Source organism: Lissotriton vulgaris, chromosome 6 (assembly GCF_964263255.1).
Source record: "Lissotriton vulgaris chromosome 6, aLisVul1.2, whole genome shotgun sequence".
NCBI lineage: Eukaryota > Metazoa > Chordata > Amphibia > Caudata > Salamandridae > Lissotriton > Lissotriton vulgaris.
In genome coordinates this window covers 978,379,337-978,400,607 of record NC_141694.1, presented here as the reverse complement: position 1 = coordinate 978,400,607, position 21,271 = coordinate 978,379,337, and the positions used below count along the sequence as shown (strand labels likewise).

Genomic DNA, 21,271 nt, shown 5'->3' with positions numbered 1-21,271 from the left:
AATTCGGCAGCGCTGTGGGTAATCCATTGTGTGAGTTTGGTGGCAGCTTGGTATGGGTCCGATGATATGGCTGGAGGGTTTTCATTAAGCGATGTGAAGAGTTGGTCGGTGGTGATTTTGTTCCAGTTTCTTCAAGGAATAGGTTGTGGGGGGTTGTAGGTCGTGGTCTTTTTGTAGCTGAAGTGAACACAGCTGTGGTCCGTCCAATGGAGAGCTGTGGTGTGATCGAAGGAGATGTGTTTGCTGGAGGTGAAGATCGGGTCGAGCGTGTGTCCGGCAAGGTGGGTGGGGGTGTCAACAAGTTGTTGGAGTCCGAGATTGGCCAGGTTGTCCAGAAGGGTGGTGGTGTTGCTGTCGTTTTTCTTTTCCAGGTGGAAGTTGAGGTCTCCCAGTAGAATGTAGTTCTCGGAGGTGAGGGCATGTGGGCTGACGAAGTCGGTGATGTCTTCGTTGAATTGTGTGCGGGTTCCTGGTGGTCTGTAGATGAGGGTGCCTCTAAGTGTGGTCCTGGGGTCAGTGTGGATTTGGAAGTGAAGGTGTTCGGCGGTCGCGAGATTATCGTTGGAGCTGGTCGTGATTCTGATGGTGTTCTTATGGACGATGGCGATTCCTCCTCCTGTTTGGTTGGTGCGGTCTTTTCGGATGATTTTGTAAGCGTCCGGGATGGCTATGGCGATGTCGGGCGTTGATGAGGCGTTCATCCAGGTTTCTGTAAGGAAGGCGAAGTCCGGGGATGCAGTGTCGAGTAGGTCCCAGAGTTCAGTGGCGTGTCTGTGGACCGAGCGGGTGTTCAGCAGGATGCACTTCAGGTGGTTAGAGTTGGAGCTGTGTTTGGAGGTAGTGGATTTGGTGTGGGTCCTGGTGCAGGCGAACTTGCAGTAGTGGCAGGCGAATGGTCCATGGCTGTGTCCTGGGGCAGCTTCGCAGCATTGTGGTGAGCGTCCGGGGTTAAGGGCAAAGAGGGTAGCCGCGGCATACGTTATGCGGGTGGAGTGGGATTCGCTAGGACCAAGGGGTCTGGCCCGGTCCAGGCGCGGACGGGCGTAGACGGGCTTACCTTTGGCGCACCTTCGGCGCGCATGGGGCGTGACCGCTGCGCGTGAACGCTGCACAAAAGCATCTGTCATAAGTGAATATTGGAGGGGGTGGGGCGTGGGAGGAGCACCTGGGAGGCAGGAGCGGGGTGGATAGACGGGCTGTGAGGCACAACAACAACAAAATGGCAGCAAGAAATAGAAAGCGAAACAGGGCGAGACTGGGGCACAAACTAAGGTGACTGTATGGGCAGATGCACAATCGGGCAGAGATTACTTTAAAATGTAATTTAATGCGAGCAGAGCAATGCGAGTGCTACAGTTACAATGCAGGCAATGGCAAACAGTCACACTGAAATAGCGCTACAGGTACAGCTAATGGCAGCAGAGCGAGCAGTGATTTCAATTAGCCTGAAAGCGCTACAATACCACAGAGCCTTGGGAGCAGCTTCAAGCGCTACGAAGCCACGGAGCCTTGGGAGCGTGGGGAGCGACCTCTTCTGAAGCGGGTCAGGAGAGTCACCAGCGAGTGCTGGGTCGTAACTTTCGAGACTTCACTGACAAGTCGGAGGGATTCTAGGTGTGCCAGACAGATCTTTATAAACTTCTTGCGGGGATTACAGCTATTGTGGTGGGAGAATGAAAGTATTGGGTCATGCCTAGGTCGCTAAAGAATTTTCTGATATAAGCAATCCCGTTGATCTTTTGTGAGCTATCAAAGGAGATGCAATCCTCTGTAATTTCCCTGCAGAGGGTCGTCTCACATGCTGACCAAATGCGATGCCACAGGAGAAGGGGTTGAATCCGGATCAAGTCTGATAAATAGGGAATGCCCAATTCCAAGTGGCAAGCATATTTGGTTGTACCCTGGGGTACTGCCAGAAGGAAGTGTAGGAAGGTGTTTTCCACCTTTTGCACTTCATCAATTTTGGCATGCCCCCAAACACCTGCCCCGTAGAGTGCACTTGATGTGCACTTGGCTCTGTAAATCTCTAATAGTTCTACTGTAGGGCGCCTGCCCAGTTTATTTGCGAACTTAACCAATGCAGCAGTTGTCTTAATAAAGGAGAGTTTCCTAGATTCTATGGCGGGCTTCCAAGAGCTTTTCAGATCAAATATTATTCCCAGATAAGGATACGTGGGAGTGTTCTCAATCTTTTCTGAATCTACAAACACTGGCTTGATGTTATGAATCCTCGATCCTGCCGCCATAACAAAGGTTTTCTTGATATTAATCTTTAGGTCAAGGCTAGCCATGTGTTTGTTGTACTTAATAACGGCACGCTGTAGTTCCATGGGAGTGCGAGCCAGAATTACTGCGTCATCCGCATAGACTAAGACCGGGATTGGGCGATTTTTTATTATAGGGAGGTCCCAGCTACCCGTCAACATTGCCTTTTCCAGGCCATTTGTGTACAGATTGAATAAAAACGGGGCCAGGACATAGCCCCGCCTTACTCCACGGTCCACTCTTAACGACTTTGTTAGTTCTCCCTCCGTGCCGTATCTGACTTTGGCAGTTGCATCTGAGTATAGTTTGCGAAGGAACATTAAAATAGAAGACTCTATACCCATATCTGCCATGATTGACCGGAGCTTATTGTGGTTGACGCAATCAAAAGCTGCTAGAGGTCAACATATGCCATATAAAGGGCCCCTCCTTTGGCATCGACGTATTTCCCTATTAATAGGGAAAGGTTAAGTCCTTGCTCAGTAGTTCCTAACCCCTCGCGGAACCCAAATTGCAGGTCGGAAAGGACTTTGTTTTCTGAGGCCCACGATTGGAGGCGGTGTAAGATGACACGTCCTGCCACTTTCCCTAGTGAGTCCAGGAGGGAGATTGGGCGATAAGTGGATGGAGATTGCCGATCTCCCTTCTTGAATATGGGTACTAGGATTGACTGGGACCAGGAATCTATGAGCCCCAACAATCCAACTTAAGTATCAGAGTCCAACATACAGAGTACAGGGGAAGACGTTAAATGAGCTTCCTTCCGTGAGAAGGAAACACTATTGTTCAAAAGTGAGATAGTGCATTTCAGCCGCAAAGACAGCAATTTCCTTGAATGGAACATTGCTAGCACCGGGATCTAAATCAGGCTTTAGTAGCCTTGGAGGCAGTCAGGCAGTATTATTAACTTTCATGGCTAACACAATGTGATCCATATTACTTCCATCTTGACAGAAATTATATACAAGCACAGGCCCCCACTGGAAGGTAGTGAGGACATTCAGATGCTGTGAAAGTCTTTTTAATGCCTTAAGGAATGATTGTGATATTTACTTACTGTTAGACCTGGCACCATTGGCGTGGGTCTCCCTTCCATTTTTGGTTGTTGCCTCATATATTTTTGCTGGTGTTAGATGCTTTGGGCACTGTGCCACTGCTCTTCAGTGCCACAGTGCAATTGCACCCTATTGTAAATTGATGTATGGATTAGTTATTCAATGTTTGGCTATTTTGGTTTACTTGTCAGACCCTAGTCTAGTGCACTGAGTGTGCCATAAAACCTTCAACCCAGATCGATGAACATGTCGTAAAGGAAAGGCAGAAACAGATGGAAAGGAGATAGAGGAGTGGGAACGGCGTGCCATAAAATCAGACACGTCCTGCTCTTTGATCTTTATTGCGCCAGCTGTTGAACAAGGAACTGGCTTGGCAGGGTTAGCCTCAAGCAACAGGGTCAGCTTTCGTCAGGTCATGCAGAAGTCAGCACAAACCCATGCTAGGGTTATGTCCTTTAAATGCTTGTTCTGCCATGGTGAGAGCCTACTGTAAGGGCAATGCATAACATGGCTGCTATTCACAAGATGGAACCCAAGTGTTCAATACAAAACCTTCAAATACACAGTGAATCCATTGGTGTAACATGATGAAAACTCTCATGCATACCGCATTCGTCATTTGCGGTTCGCTGATACCAAATTCATAACAAAATCATGATATTTAAAACACAGGTTCAGAATTTTCAGAACCACACTTCTCTTCCACTTGAGGGACAACCGTTTTTTGAAAAATCTGCAAATTATGCACAACGTGATGCAAAAATGTAGAGTTGTAAGTTCATAATTAGCTGAAAAACCCTGCAGAATCCGATAAGTCCCGCAGCAGTGCTAAAAATGAAAACTAAAGTATTCCGGACTGCCACACCAGCCATTTTTCACCCCCTGCTGCTGCTGTCCCTGGCGAGCATTGCGGTGCATTCAGGTTATGGGAAACGTGCACGCATAGGGCATCTTTCCATCAAGCCGATTCCTATTCCATAACCACAGATATTCCACTTTGTAGATGTGCTTCCCCATTCCTCGTCCATTAGTGCAAGGGTTATTTTGTTTATGGATGTCAACAAAGTTCCATCTTTTTGACTCTTGCAAACCTTCCAGGAGCCCCTAAGTGCACCTCCCATCGCCTGGAGGCCCGCATTGCACCTCCCATCCCCTGGAGGCCCCCACTGCATCGCCCCTCAGGCCCCCACTGCATCCCCGCTGAGGCCCCCACTGTATCTCTAATCCCCTGGAGGCCCCCATGGCATCTCCCCCGAGGCCCCCACTGCATCTCCCCCGAGGCCCCCACTGCATCACCCAAGGTCCCCACTGCATCCCCCCAAGGCCCCCTCTGCACCTCCCATCCCCTGGAGGCCCCCACTGAATCTCCCCCGAGGCCTCCACTGCATCCACCCGAGGCCCCTACTGCATCCCCCCTGAGGCCCATACTGTACTTCTAATCCCCTAGAGGCCCCCACTGCATCTCCCCCCAAGGCCCCTACTGCATCCCCACCCAGGCCCCCACTGCATCCCCCACCTGAGGCCCCCACTGCACCTCCCATCCCCTGGAGGCCCCCACTGCACCTCCCATCCCCTGGAGGCCCCCACTGGATCTCCCCCCGAGGCCCCCACTGCATCCCCCCGAGGCCCCAACTGCATCCCCCCCTAGACCCTCACTGCACCTCCCATCCCCCCTAGGCCCCCAATGCACCTCCCATCCCTCCTAGGCCCCCACTGCACCTCCCATCCCCTGGAGGCCCCCACTGCATCTCCCCCTAGGCCCCCGCTGCGTCCCCCCGAGGGGCCCACTGCACCTCCCCCCTGAGGCCCCCACTGTACCTCTCCCAAGACCCCCAGTGCACCTCCCATCCCCTGGAGGCCAACACGGCACCTCGAATTCCCTGGAGATCCCCACTGCACGTCCCATCCCCTGGAGGCCCCAATTGCATCTCCTCCCAGGACCCCACTGCATCCCCCAAGGCTCCCACTGTACCTCTAATCCCCTAGAGGCCCCCACTGCATCTCCCCCTAAGGCTCCCACTGCATCCCCCTGAGGCCCCCACTGCATCCCCCCCTGAGGCCCCCACTGCACATCCCATCCCCTGGAGGCCCCCACTGCATCTCCTCCCAAGGCCCCCAACTGCATCCTCCCCGAGGCCCACACTGCATCCCCCCCCCCGCGAGGCCCACACTGCATCCCCCCAAGCCCACACTCCACCTCCCAACACCTGCAGGCCCCCACTGCATTCCCCCTGAGGCCCCCACTGCATCCCCGCATACGCCCCCACTGCACCTCCCATCCCCTGGAGTCCCCCACTGCATCTCCCACCCCCTGCTCCCATCACTTTCAAAAACTAACAACCATGTGGCGCCTGCCTCTGATTGGATAGCTCACTCACCACAATGATGTTAATTCTGTTAAAGCAGTTTAGGGACCTGCCTGCGTTCTCCATCTGCAGTGTACAGCTGAAACTGGTGACAAGAACTCATCCTGAGAATCCTGATATTGTCCCTACAGTTTTCTATAAAGTTGAATGAAAGAATGTGCCTGGAATTAATTTTCTTGAGACTCAGCCCTGAGTCTCTATAGTGTGGCAGAACAGAGCATCCTCCTTTAAAGCAAAGTCTCTTCTAATGACCCCCGACCCAACCCTTAACCCGAAAGCAGACATTCCACAACAATTACAGCACATGCGTTTTAAAAACACACGTTCTACAACAATTACAGCACATGCATTTTAAAAGCACACATTCACAACAATTACAGCACATGCGTTGTAAATGCCTGTGCGATGTAAGGGGGAGCGTAGTAATGGCCAGTGTCGTAACGTTGCTTGCGTTGTTAGGCTTGCGATGTAAACGCATTCGATGTAACGCATGCGTTGTGATGGGTGTTCACCCACTGCTGGTCATTCAGTATAATCTGCAGATGGAAAAGTCCACTGTTAGCACATTTACTATAAGCAGTACATAAAATCTTGAATTTTATAAAGGGTAAACAGATCAATTCTAGGGAGTCTGTATCACTGTGAAAATCAACAGCACGTTAGATAATCTCAATTTGTGTTTTTAACCTCCCATACTTCTCTGAATCTCATACCTTATTTGCTAACACTCTCTAAACAACTGTAGCATGTACATTAGGACATGGATAAAGAGGTATTTTTGCCGGCCAATTGGCAGCATACCCATCTCACGTCATTTGTTTTAGGATATGGTTCACCAGTAGCAATTAAGCCAGCTGATGCGTTGAGCGAGGAAGGGTTATGCTACAGTTATTGGGAATAATAAAAGCTATTAATAGCATGTTCACCATCATAATTTTAGGCAGTTCCTACCAGTTCAGCAAAAGTGAAGTTGAGACTTTTATGCTCAAACTTACATACATACAAATTTAGAAGTCTCAAAAAATTCCGTAATTTCTTTAATCTTACCACCTTAGTTTTCATTTGGGCATCCTGAACACTAGATCGTACCCCAATCCATAATGGCGCCTGGGAGTGTCGAGTCTCAGCCATTTCAGGGTTTGAATCCCGCAAGCCCTCTTTAGTTCCCAAGTAAATTTTACAATTCCCCACAAAGTGAATAAAATAAATTCTAGAACAGCAGAGTGCCTAAAATAGCAGCATTCACATTAAAAACGGGTCAAAGTGTCCGAAACATCAGCATTTTCAGTGGAAAACGAACTACATGTACAAAATAGCAATTCAGGGCAAAACCGAGGGAAGAAAGCAGCAGCAGCAGCTACTCTGTCCGGGGCAACAGATCAATTCTATGGAGTCTGTATTATTGTGAAAATCAACAGCACGTTAGAAAATCGAATCTCATTTTGTGTTTTTTAACCTCCCCCAATTCTCTGAATCCCATGCCTCATTTGCTAACACTCTCCAAACAACTGTAGCATGTACATTAGAACATAGATAAAGAGATCTTTTGCCAGCCAATAGGCAGCGTACCCATCTCATTTAATTTTGTTTTAGGATATGGTACACCAGTAGCAATTAAGCCAGCTGATAAACTGAGCGAGGAAGAGCTATGCTACAGTTAATGGGAATAATAAAAGCTATGAATTGCATCTTCACCATCATCATTTTAGGCAATTCCTACCAATTCAGCAATAGTGAAGTTGAGAAAATTACGTTCATACAAATTTAGAAGTCTCAAAAAATGCCCTAATTCCTTTAATCTTAACATCTTAGTCTTCATTTGGGCATCCTGTCTACCCTGCTACTCATTTCATTAGCAAGATAAATGTCTCCTGCTGCTTGTTAGGCAACAGAGTGGCCCTCACATCAGACAACATCTTGCTTTAGCTTTATGATGTCAGAGCGCCTCAGGTCCAATTGTCCTTGTGGAAGCTGACCACAAAAAGGAGGATGAGATATCAGAAGTTATGCAGTAGGCTACTATCTGTATTCATGGCTGCAAGGCAAACAAGAGGGGGAATGGTAAAAGACTCTGAATCACTCCAAGCAGCACTAGGGCCTTTTCGAAAGTGGGATGGAGATAAAAAAATAGAGATTATCCTTACCAACAATCCATCTTAAGTATCAGAGTCCAACATACAGAGTGCAGGGGAAGACGTTAAATGAGCTTCCTTCCGTGAGAATATAATACTATTGTTCTAAAGTGAGATAGTGCATTTCAGCCGCAAAAGGCAGCAATTTCCTTGAATGGAACATTATTTATTTATTTATTTCTTAATACAATTTATAAAGCGTGTACGTATGCCCGTGGGTGTCTTGGCGCTAAGATGTCAAGCTAGGATCTCTGAAGGTGGCAGCATATAGCCAAAAGGACTCATTACTGGTTAAACAACCACGTCTTCACCAGTTTCCTGAACTGGAGAAGGGATTGACTCGATCTAATTGTCAACGGGAGTGAGTACCAGAGTCTGGCAGCAGTCAACATGAAACGCTTGTCTCCCCAGGTGACCGTCCTGGTACAAGGTACTGCTAATTGATGCAGCGACATCGATCTAAGATGTCTTGACGGACGGTAGGTAGAAAGCTGCTCTTGCAGAAACTTCAGCCCTTAGTTATGGATAGCTTTGAAAGTCAGACAGTAATTTAAATTTAATCCGGTTTTTGATTGTTAGCCAGTGATAACTTCTAATTGTTTGACTGATTGATTTGAATTTTGGGGTCCTGCAGAGTAATATAGCTGCTGCGTTTTGAATCATTTGTAGTTTGGAGATTACCCGAGCTTGTGCATTGGCAAATAAGCCATTACAGTAGTCAAGAGAAGAAAGCACACGTGTGCTCACCACTGTTTTTCCCGCGCTTTCCGAGAGAAATGGGATAATCTTTCTTATGAGTCTAAGTTTATGATGAGCATTTGCCACTGTCTGATTGGCGTGTGCTGCAAAATTGAGCTTCTCATCGAAGACTATTCCCAAATTTCTTACCCTAGCGGATGGAGTTGGTAAAAATCCTAAGGATGAAGGCCACCACACTGGTGACCATTGTGGGGAGATCTTCCCGAAAATGACTACCTTTGCTAGCATCAGGATCTAAATCATGTTTAAGTAGCCTTGGAAGCAGTCAGTCTTTTATTACCTATCATGACCAACACAATGTGATCCATATCACTTCCATCTTGACAGAAATTATATTCAAGCACAGGCCCCCACTGGAAGGTAGTGAGGACATTCAGATGCTGAGAAAGTCTTTTTAATGCCCAAAGGAATGATTGTGAGATTGACTTACCATATAAACTGGTGAAATGATGCTGTATGCCAGAAGACTGCTTTTTTTTTAGATTTTCTTCAGTCTCTGCAATGCAGAGAAATTCTGTTGTGAAACACTGCAACTGCTCGTCATTCAGTATAATCTGCAGATGGAAAAGTTCACATTTACTATACCCTGTACAAAACATCTTGATTTTTATAAAGGGTAAACAGATGTATTCTATGGAGTCTGTATTATTTTGAAAATCAACCTCACTTTAGAAAATTAAATCTGAATTTGTGTTTTTAACCTCTCACATTTCTCTGAATCCCATGCCTCATTTGCTAACACTCTCAAAACAACTGTAGCATGTACATTAGGACATAGCTAAAGAGATCTATTGCCAGCCAAGTGGCAGTGTACCCATCTCACTTCATTTGTTTTAGGATATGGTACACCAGTAGCAATTAAGTCAGCTGATAAACTGAGCAAGGAAGAAGTGCGTTACTTACCTGTAACTGCAGTTATCCAGTATTGGTATCTTTCATAGATTCAGATGCCTGAATCATTCCCCGTCGTCGGGGTGGGAGTCCCCGGTACATAAAAAGCGTAATGTCATATAGACATATACATAGTAATAGGCCAGAGGCCTCTCATTAGTAACATATCCATGTCCTTTTGTAAAAAAGACCAAACTTTGGCCAAGAGCCAATCAGATATCACCACCCTCTAGAATCTTCCTGCAAGGAGCCCTAGTCCCTCAGATTTCATAAGCACAGTGCTAAGTAGTACCTACTGAGAGAACCAAGGTGAACCCTTCCAGGGGAGGCGGGTGGGTTGCATGTGAATCTATGAAAGTTACCAATACTGGATAACTGCAGTTACAGGTAAGTAACGCATTTCTTATCCAGTATTATAGGTATCTTTCATAGATTCACATGCCTGAATCATAGTAGCAAGCAATAACCAGCACATTTCGTATAGAACAACATGTAAAATCACTTGATTATAGAATATCCATCGTGAAATACAGCAAGTAATACGATACTCTAAACATAGAGAAATGTGCAAGAAGGTAATAGGATGGAGGGATGAAAGGAAAAAGGCTCACTTCTAGTGAAATAGATGGCGGAGTACCGCTTGACCCACCGCCGCATCCTTCATCAGTTCTGAATCCAAGAAGTAGTGCTTGGTGAATGTATGAGGTGTCTTCCATGTCGCCGCTCTGCATATGTCGATGATGGGTACTCCAGCGAAGAGCGCCATAGAGGTGGAGACCGCTCTAGTGGGTACTCCAGCGAAGAGCGCCATAGAGGTGGAGACCGTTCTAGTGGAGTGGGCCCGGACTTTAGAATGCAGAGGATGTCCTGCCTGCTGGCGGCAGAAAGTAATGGCTGCCGAGATCCACCTTGAGATGGACTGCTTTGTTAATGGAAGACCTTTCCTGGGCCTGCTAAAGGCAATAAATAGTTGTTTGGATTTTCAAAATTGTTCTGTTCTAAGGATGTAGAACTTCAGACATCTCTTTAGGTCTAAGGAATGGAGAGACTTTTCTGCTGCGGTGCTTGGATTCGGGAAGAAGGACCGCAGAACTATAGGTTCATTCAGGTGAAAGTTGGATGGAACCTTTGGTATGAATTTAGGATTAGTTCTTAAGATAACTCTGTCCTGTTTGATCTGTAAGAAAAGGTCTTGAATGGAGGAGGCTTGGAGCTCACTCACTCTCCTTGCTAATGTGAGTGCTAGTAAGAGATCTGATTTCCATGATAGATATTTGATGTTGGCTTTGTGTATTGGCTCAAAGGGATGTTTCATTAACTGAGCCAGTACGATGTTGAGCTGCCAGGTAGGTGGCGAAACTCTCACTGGAGGGAATGTCCTGAACAATCCTTTCAGAAACTGCTTGATCAGTCTAGTGGACCAGAGAGAAGCACCAGACGAAGAACGCCTATACCGTGTGTCAGGGGGTCCCTGCCTGCCACGAGTCCGATGCTGATTACTGTCCCTCTTCCTTTCCGCCTCGACGCTTACAGGACGACCGTGTTCCCTTTAAGGCAGCTTGGGTTTCCCAGGAGGGCGGAGCTGCCTCTCTGACGTCACCACCATCTGGCCAATCGGACACGACCTCGACGCTGATAGTGGGAGGCCGGGAGACGAATGGCGCGAACGCGGCCGGAGAGGAGGAAGTGCCCCAGGAGTCCGTGTACAGGGAGGAAGATGCCGGAGCAGGATTGCCGTCCTCGGAGACAGGAGTCAAACTAGCCAGGAGGTCAGTGCCGGGAGGCCAACGTTTCCACGCTTCGCCCAGCCACACTTCAACTGGAGAAGTGTGGCTCCGCAAGGAACCCCACACATCCGAGGACCTTCTGAGGAACCCAACCCCGGGAGTCTTGCAAAGAAGTCAGCCGGATAAGACTGTCCCTGTTCTTGGACCAACGAGAGTTGTGTTGTTTATTGGACCTTGGCCATGCTTAAATAAACCTCATTTACCTGCACCAGACGTCTCCGTTTTCCCTATACCTCCTTGGTCCTACCAATCATACGTTCCCCCCCCCCCCCCTCTGTCAAGCCTTACACCAAGATATAGCCGCCAGGTGAACTTTTATTGAGGCGTGGGCCAACCCCGAGTTAGCCAAATGAAGCAGATAAGGTAGAATCTGTGCCAGCGAAGACTCAAATGGGTGTATCCTGTTTGTCTTACACCATATACAGAATCTTTTCCACTTCAGGGAAAAAATCTTGTTGGTACTGTCGGCCCGGGCCAAGACTACCCTGTATTTCTGAGGAATGTCTACGTTCTGGAACGCTCTGTACTCAGGAGCCAACCCGATAATTTGAGAGATTGTGAATCCGGATGTTGGACTTGCCCGTGGTTCATTGTCAGGAGAGTCGGGCTCGGCCTGAATGGAATTGGCGGTTCCAGCGAACGGAGGTGAAGTTCCGTAAACCAGTGTTGGGGTGGCCACGCCGGGGCTATAAGGATTAGGGTGCAATGCTCCGCCTTCATTTTCCTGAGAACCCTGGGAATCAGGGGAAATGGAGGAAATGCGTAAGCAAAGACGTTGCACCATGCGAAGGAAAATGCATTCCCAAGAGACCCCTTCTGGGGATGCCAGCTTGCGTAGCATTGGCATTTTGCGTTGAGTTGTGTCGCAAATAGATCCAGGTGAGGCTTGCCCCAACGGGGGAATACGGTGTTTAGAAGATGTCGATCCAGCTCCCACTCGTGGCAGATGGAGCGCTGCCTGCTTAGAGAGTCCACCAGGGTATTGTCTGCCCCTGGGACATACTCTGCCCATAAAGTAATGTTGTTTTGAAGTAGCCACTTCTAAATACGTTGAGATTCTAGCGTCAGAGATCGAGTTCCCCCTTGTTAGTTCAGATAGTGCATTGTGGTGGTGGTGTCCGTTCTCACAAGCACTGGGGTATCCTTGATCCGGGGCAGGAATGCTCTTAGTGCCAGGTAGACTGTCTTCAATTCGAGAAGGTTGATATGCAGCTGTTTTTCTGTCCGAGACCATAGCCTGTTGATCTGGAGTTCTTGCAGAAACGCACCCCATCCCTCCAATGAAGCATATGTGGTGATCACATGTGGTGAGATTGGTAGTAGGAATGGAAGGCCCTGGTCCAGATTTTGAGGTTGAAGCCACCAGTCTAGGGCCTGCACCATGGATGGAGTGATCCAGATTAGATCGTCGAAGGATCCTATACACTGGATCCACTGAGTGGATAGTGCCTCCTGCAGCGGCCACATACGAAGACGGCAGTGTGGGATCAGCAGGATGTTGGAAGACATCATCCACAACAATGACTTGTACAGGCGCACCGTGATGGTCTTCTTGGCCTGAATCCGGGCTGCCAGAGACCTGAGTTTGAGCTGACGTTCCTGTGAATGAAAGGCTTTTTCCTGATCCGTATCCAGGACTGCCCCCAAGAAAGTGAGGCGTTGGGAAGGCTGAAGTACAGACTTTTCTTGGTTGAGAGGGAGTCCCAGGTTTTCGAAGAGTTGCAGACAGGCGTCTGAGGACCTCCTCACGCCTGCGAAAGTAGGTGCCTTGACGAGCCAGTCATCCAAGTATGGGAAGACTTGGTGATGGTGTTGGCGAAGATATGCTGCCACCGGAGACAGGCATTTTGTAAAAATGCGAGGAGCCGATTTCAGTCCGAAGGGCAACACCCAGAATTGGTAGTGTCTGCCCGCCACCGCAAACCTGAGGAATTGTCTGTGGTTCTTGTGGATCGGTATATGGAAATGGGCGTCTTGTAGGTCTAAAGCACCATGAAGTCTTTTGAATCTAGGAGCTGCAGCACCTCCTGGATGGACACCATACGGAACAACTGTTTCTTGAGGTATCCGTTGAGGTCTCGTAAGTCCAATATAGGTCTCCATTTTTTCTACTTTTTCCGTATTAGGAAGAATCGGGAATAGAATCCTTCGCCTTTCTGATCCCGAGGTACTTTTTCTATAGCTCTTTTGTGGAGCATTATAGAGATTTCTTTTTGTAGGAGATGTAGATTCTTGTGGTTCATTGGACGTGGAGGATTCGAAGGAGGAGTTTCCACAAACTCCAATGAATGTCCGAACTGGACTAGCTGAAGGACCCAGCGATCCGTTGTAATTTGCTGCCAATTGTGGAGGAAAGATGAGATTTTTCTTCCAACTGCGTAAGGTGGAGAAGAAATGGAGGCCTGCGGTAGAAACAGGTCATTGCCTTCTGACTGTGTCTTTCTTCCCTCCTCGTCCACGAAAGGAAGATTGTTGTATGATGACTGATTTTGTTGCTGCTGCCTTTGTTGGTACTGGGGTTTGTACTGCTGGTTTGAGCTGTACGATGATTTTTACCCCTGATAGCTACCTCTTGAAGGTTGTCCTCTTCCTCTGGAGCCCTGAAAGGAAGTATTTCTGAACTGGAGAGTACCTAGGGCTATCGCAGTATCAGTATCCTTTTTGATACCTTGCAGCATCTTGTCTATGTCTTTCCCAAACAGTAGGTGGCCATCAAACGGTATGTCCAATATATTGGCCTGCACTTCCGGTCAGAAAGATGTGGCCTTAAACCATCCTTGGCGCCTTAGGACCGCAGTCCCTGCCAATTGTCTGAATCCTGTGGAGGTGATATCCATCGCCACGTCGATCATTTCCGAGGCTGAACGTTCGCCCTCAAGGAGAATCTTTTTTGCTTCCTATTTTTGGTCTTCTGGGATAATACCCAAATATGGAGCAATATCCGCCCACATTTGGCGGTTATCGTGCCCTAACAGGGCTAAGGAGTTAGCCGCTCATACAGTGAGGGCCGACATGGATGAAAACCTTTTGCCAATATTATCCAGTTTACGACCCTCCTTATCTGGTGGCACAGTCAACGCCGCCGATGGATTATTAGATTTACGCTGCGCAGCCTGGGTAATGACAGAGTCTGGTTTTGTGTAACTTGTAAGGCATGCAGGAGCTGTGTCAGGAGACTTATACTTTTTGTTGAGCCTGGGTAGGACTGGAGGCAAAGATGAAGGATTCTTCATTATTTTCACTCCCTGATCCCAAATATACTCAATAATGGGAATGGATCTCACAGCCTTTTGAAATGGCTCTTTAAAGTCATACAAGAAGCAATCCTGAGGTTGCGTGGTCATTTGGATCATGAATCTTGAAGCAGCCCTTTCCAAGATGTTATGGAACACTCCAATGTCTTCCGGAGGCGAGTCTGCCTGTGCTTGGTCTGGGGAAGCCGGATCTGGAATAACGTATTCATTCCATTCGTCTTCCTGCAGTTCTCCTTCTTCTTGCTGTTCGTCCTCATCTTGTGCTCCTCCTTCCTCTTCTACATCAATAGACGGTGAAGGAGGCAAAGTGCACAAAAATCTACATGAGCCACCCGGAAGACTTGGTTTTAGAACCAATAGCAAAATATGTAGACTTTTTTTAAAACCCTTCTTGAGTGATGTAAAATCCTATATCAAAGACACAGCTGACTTCATTAGAAAAGTAGAGAATCTTCCATTTGATGAAAATAAAGAACTGTTGGTTGCGTTTGATGTAAATTCATTGTACACCCAGATCCCTCAAGATGAAGGACTTGAGGCGATTGAGTTCTTCCTAGAGACCAGGCCAAAACCACAGAGAGTTCCCACAAAATTCATAATTGAATTGGCCACCATGGCCTTAAAACAAAATATTTCCGATTTATGGACAATTTCTACGTGCAGGTGAAGGGCACTGCCATGGGGTGTCCTTATGCCCCAGAGATGGCAGTGCTCTTCATGGCCCTGTACGAAGAAAGATTTGTCTATCAAAACAATCCATATAGCGATAACATTCAAAAGTGGTATCGCTATATAGATGATATCTGGTGCCATTGGAATGGGACCTCGGAACAACTAGCCCAGTTCCATGAATGGCTTAACAGCAGGCATCCGGATATCAAATTCAGTATGACACACAGCGATTCGCGCTTAACGTTCCTAGACGTTGAGGTTTTTCACCAAAATAAAGTATTAATCACTACACTACACCGAAAACAAACAGATAAGAACACCATTCTCCACTACCTGAGCTTTCACCCAAAAAGTTTAAAAGAGAACCTACCGTACAGCCAACTGCTAAGAATTCGAAGAAATTGTTCCAGAAAAGAAGATTATCTGACACATGCAGAAATCTTCTGCGAACAATTAGTTAAACGAGGCTACCCCAAAAAGATGTTGAAGCACGCAACAAAACGTGCATGGTTTACACCAAGGGAAGAGCTGTTGACCAATAAAGTAAAAAAAACACTAGAACAGTTGGTATGTGTCACAACGTTCGGCCCACTCACAAATCTATATAAATCGATAATTTTGAAGAACTGGCATCTGTTGTCAAACCTTGAAGCTCCATTTGCGAAACCAATGTTTGCGCTAAAAAAAAACAGAAATTTAGGTCAACAATTAATACGAGCAGATCTAGGCATATCAAAAGCAAAAAATGACCTCCGCGCCTGATGGAACTTAAGCCCAGTGCAAGGACACCATAAGTGTGGCACATGTATAGCATGTGCAAGTACCATAGAAGGGACTATGTTTGAGCACAATAACATAAAATGGAGTCATAAAGAGTTCACCAACTGCAAAAGCAAAAATATTGTCTACGTAATACTGTGCCCATGTAATAAAATTTACATAGGGAAAACGAATCTGCAAATTACACAAAGATTGGCACAACATCGCTCTAGGATCAAACAAAAAATAACAACTGCACCCATGGTTCAACACTTTATTGATGAAAACCATACAGAGAAAGATCTAAGGTGGTCGGTTCTCTCCGGAATAAAAGCTCCATTAAGAGGAGGCAATGTGGAAACGCTGTTACTCAGGAGAGAATCGTATTTAATCATGAGGTTTAACTGCGTGGATACAGGACTGAATGAACAGCTATAAGCTTAATGATATCAACGCGTCCTCTGTAGAAAACACTAGCAACTAAATAGGTCAGGACTACATCTCCCACAAACCCTGTAACACGTGACAAGAATAAAACCAACCAGTCATGTGACCCGCACTGTGCAACTACCCGTTCAACACAGAAGCCGGCTGGAAGACCTCGGAAACCTTGAACAACCCCTCAGGTAAGACAACTACCAAGGGGAGTACATGAGCAATAAGGCAGCACTCATAATTAAAACGATCCCTTCGTTTTTTCAGCTACATGCGAGAAATTTGAAAAAAGAGATAACTAAGACGCCGCCAACAGTGCACGAGTAGCGGCCAGCCTGCGGGCTGAAATCCGAAGTAAGCAATGGCTAAACATAGAAAACAACTCCCAGTAAGGCTCCATGACTGTAAACTAACTCTAGCCTAAACCTTTGTCACCGATACAGACCCAGCCGCCTTCGTGCATCTAATGAAGCGTGGTTAAAGAAAACCGAAAATAGAAAAATAGAATTCCAATTGAAGACCCGCTCTCACAGAGTAAATAGGTAAAATGATGTCCTGACATTTCACCGATTTTAGTAAAAACGAAAAGAGACCAATTGTTCAAATAAATTGAACATATATACAATGTGCCCTTTACCTCTGCAGAACGGCTTAATAGTCAGAAGCGCTATTACAGACAGACAGAAGAACTATTCTCTGCAGAAAGGTAAAATTATGTGTAACTATTTGAAGAGTATTGACTCAATGTTAGAGAGAGGCCCCATTCTCAAACATTCCATGTTGTTTTCACACAGGTACCCACCTAACTCACGCCCTGAAGAAGAGCCTGACGATTAAATACACAGGCTTGGAAACGCATCGGCGTTCTTTGGTTCACCAGAATAAATGAACTTTTATTAGCGCAAAGTTGGTTTGAACAATAGATTGCAAATTATGACAAATACTCAACAGTCATAAAATTTCACGTTTGCGCTACCAGACCTAAAACACAAAAAATGGTTATAAAAATGGTCTAGTGTTGAAATCAGTTAGTAGGGTACAGTTCACTCTTTCCTCACGGATATGTATATTGTGTAAAATTGTTTATTGTAAATGTTTTTTTTGTATATTTGTAACATAAGTGTTTGTTCACATCGTTTAATGTAAGCACTGTACATAGGATATACTCACTTGTGTATGACATTGTAAATCCCCAGACAAACTGAACAATCCACACAAGTGATGAAACTTGTATTTTCTACAAAAACAAACTACAACACCCACTGATTAAATACGGTACTGTACAAAAAATCTGCTCAAAATAAAAAAGTGGCAGAACCAAAAAGCGACTGGGTCCTCAATTATTATTTACATACAGTGAGGGCCGACATGGATGAAAACCTTTTGCCAATATTATCCAGTTTACGACCCTCCTTATCTGGTGGCGCAGTCAACGCCGCCGATGGATTATTAGATTTACGCTGCGCAGCCTGGGTAATGACAGAGTCTGGTTTTGTGTAACTTGTAAGGCATGCAGGAGCTGTGTCAGGAGCCTTATACTTTTTGTCGAGCCTGGGTAGGACTGGAGGCAAAGATGAAGGATTCTTCATTATTTTCACTCCCTGATCCCAAATATACTCAATAATGGGAATGGATCTCACAGCCTTTTGAAATGGCTCCTTAAAGTCATACAAGAAGCAATCCTGAGGTTGCGTGGTCATTTGGATCATGAATCTTGAAGCAGCCCTTTCCAAGATGTTATGGAACACTCCAATGTCTTCCGGAGGCGAGTCTGCCTGCGCTTGGTCTGGGGAAGCCGGATCTGGAATAACGTATTCATTCCATTCGTCTTCCTGCAGTTCTCCTTCTTCTTGCTGTTCGTCCTCGTCTTGTGCTCCTCCTTCCTCTTCTTCATCAGAAGACGGTAAAGGAGGCAAATAAGCAATGTCCGGTTGAATGACCAGCGGAGGCGGGCTAGGGCGAGGTGGAGGGGTAGGTGCCACAAGTGGCGGTTGCGGCCCTACTGGAGGAGACGGATTGGAAGGAAACCGCTGCTTATAATCCACAATGAGAAATTGTAAATCCGTCACTATGGATGCTGGAAGACACACCATAGGTTGTGAAGGTGGAGGAGGAGTAGAGTGATATTCCTCCTGGAAATCCATTCCTTCCTGATCCAGGTCTTCACACTCAGAACTTTCATGGATTTTAATGTTAAGTTCTGATGGGTTGGTAGCGGTCTGAAACAGTGAGCCATCCTCAGAATCCTCCGTGTCCAACAAATGAGCCGGCCGCAGTGGCTGGACTCTACTTGGTGACGTCTATTCTGGTGTCAAAGTACGCTTAGTTATCCTGAAGTGTGTGTACGAGTACTTCAATGAAGGTGATCCTCTCGTCGGCGAGCCCGTCGACTGTATGGTCGTCGACGGGGGAACGAAGACGGTTATAGCAGGCATCGACGGCAGCGTCTTCGTCGACGATGGAACTGTCGACGGCAGCGTCGCCGACGGTGTTTTGTTCGTCGACGGCAGCGGCGACGCTGGAGATGTCGTCGATGGTCTTGTCGACTGCTTCGTTCTCGTCGACGCTGGTGTCGATAGTCTCGTCGACGGCTTCCTCGACGATGGAACTGTCGACGGAGGCTTCACTGACGTCGACGAGGATTTAGTCGACGATGAAGAAGGTTTCATAGACGTCGATGGGGCTTTAGTCGTCGACGATGATTTTTGTTTCGTCGACGAGGAAGAGCTCGTCGACAGGGGCTTCGTCGTCGATTTTTTAATTATTATTACAGATGAAATGGACCTACCCGTCGACGACGAGGCTGAAGTAGTCATCGACGTTAAGGAAAATGGCGATGCCACTGATGTGGAGATTGTTGTCGTCGACGTTGTTACAGCCACCACTGAAGATGTCATAATAGGCTTTTTGAAGGTAGTATCCTGAAGACAAACCTTCTCAGTCATGGCCTTTGAACGAACCTCTGAAGACTTGGGCGTCTTCTTTTGAGGTGGCTCCAAAGATGGTCCTGGGGATGATGTTCTAGGCCGTTTGGGAGAGGAATGAGTACTTTTGATGGAACACTCACTCTCGCCTGAAGAGACAACCCGGAACTTGTCCTTAAGTCTCTGGAGCCAGAGCAGCAGGCGTCCCTCTCGGTCCTTCAGATTTTTTGTCGAAAAAGTGCGGCAGACCTTGCAATCCTTCGCAGAGTGGTCAGGGTAGAGACAGCAAAGGCAGTCTTCATGTCTGTCATCAACATGAAGCCTATTTTTTCCACAAGAGGCACAGGATCTAAATAGCCCTTTTTAGGAGTGTCAGCCATGTTCAACTGAAGAATTCCTCACAGAGAACAATTTGAGAGAAAAATATTGAAAAAGTTAAGGAATACCAGAAAAACTGAGCAGAGCTCAGAGGAGACTCCCTTAGCACAACGTGCAGTAGAAAATCTGAGGGACAAGGGCTCCTTCCAGGAAGGTTCTAGAGGGTGGTGATATCTGATTGGCTCTTAGCCAAAGTTTGGTCCTTTTTACAAAAGGACATGGATATGTTACTAATGAGAGGCCTCTGGCCTATTACTATGTATATGTCTTTATGGCATTACTTTTTTATGTACCGGGGACTCCCACCCCGATGTCGGGGAATGATTCAGGCATGTGAATCTATGAAAGATACCTATAATACTGGATAAGGGCTATGCTACAGTTAATGGGAATAATAAAAGCTATGAATAGCATGTTCACCTTCATCATTTTAGGAAATTCCAACCAGTTCGCAATAGTGAAGTTTAGAATCTTATGCTCAGAATTACGTTCATACAAATTTAGAAGTCTCAAAAAAGGCCCTAATTTCTTTAATCTTAACATCTTAGTCTTCATTTGGGCATCCTGTCTACCCTGCTACTCATTTGATTACCAAGATAAATGTATTTTGCTGCTTGTTAGACAACAGAGTGGCCCTCACGTCAGACAACATCTTGCTTTAGCTTTATGATGTCAGAGCGCCTCAGGTCCAATCGTGCTTGTGGAAGCGGACCACAAAAAGGAGGATGAGATATCAGAAGTTATGCAGTAGCCTACTATCTGTATTCATGGCTGCAAGGCAAGCAGGAGGGGGAATGGTAAAGGACTCTGAACCACTCCAAGCACTGGGGCCTTTTTGAAAGTGGGACGGAGGTACAAAAATAGAGATTGTCCTTACCAACAATCCATCTTAAGTATCAGAGTCCAACATACAGAGTGCAGGGGAAGACGTTAAATGAGCTTCCTTCCGTGAGAATATAATACTATCGTTTTAAAGTGAGACAGTGCATTTCAGCCGCAAAGGCAGCAATTTCCTTGAATGGAACATTGCTAGCATCAGGATCTAAATCATGTTTAAGTAGCCTTGGAAGCAGTCAGTCTTTTATTAACTTTCATGACCAACACAATGTGATCCATATTACTTCCATCTTGACAGAAATTATATTCAAGCACAGGCCTCCACTGGAAGGTAGTGAGGACATTCAGACGCTGAGAAAGTCTTTTTAATGCCTAAAGGAATGATTGTGAGATTGACTTACCATATAAACTGGTGAAATGAGGCTGTATGCCAGAAGACTGCTTTTTTTTTTAGATTTTCTTCAGTCTCGGCAAAGCAGAGAAATTCAATTGTGAAACACTGCAACTGCTGGTCATTCAGTATAATCTGCAGATGGAAAAGTCCACTGTTAGCACACTTACTATAACTAGTACAAAAGAATCTTGATTTTTATAAAGGGTAAACAGATCAATTCTATGGAGTCTGTATTATTTTGAAAATCAACCTCACTTTAGAAAATCAAATCTCAATTTGTGTTTTTAACCTCCCACAATTCTCTGAATCCCATGCCTCATTTGTGAACACTCTCTAAACAACTGTAGCATGTACATTAGGACA

At 46.3% G+C, this 21,271-nt stretch overlaps 1 protein-coding gene across 1 annotated transcript in view; it reads right to left on the bottom strand.

The window, feature by feature from the left end:
- The window catches only part of LOC147708272 (uncharacterized), a 413,470-nt gene extending 392,430 nt beyond the window's left edge, over positions 1 to 21,040 (bottom strand). Inside the window, exons 1-2 of the mRNA XM_086925333.1 lie at positions 20,916 to 21,040; positions 9,008 to 9,131 (exon numbers count right to left, since the gene is read on the bottom strand). The gene's annotated coding sequence lies outside the window, so the exon portion shown is untranslated. The remainder of the gene's footprint in view (positions 1 to 9,007; positions 9,132 to 20,915) is intronic.
- Between the last annotated feature and the right edge of the window lie 231 nt (positions 21,041 to 21,271).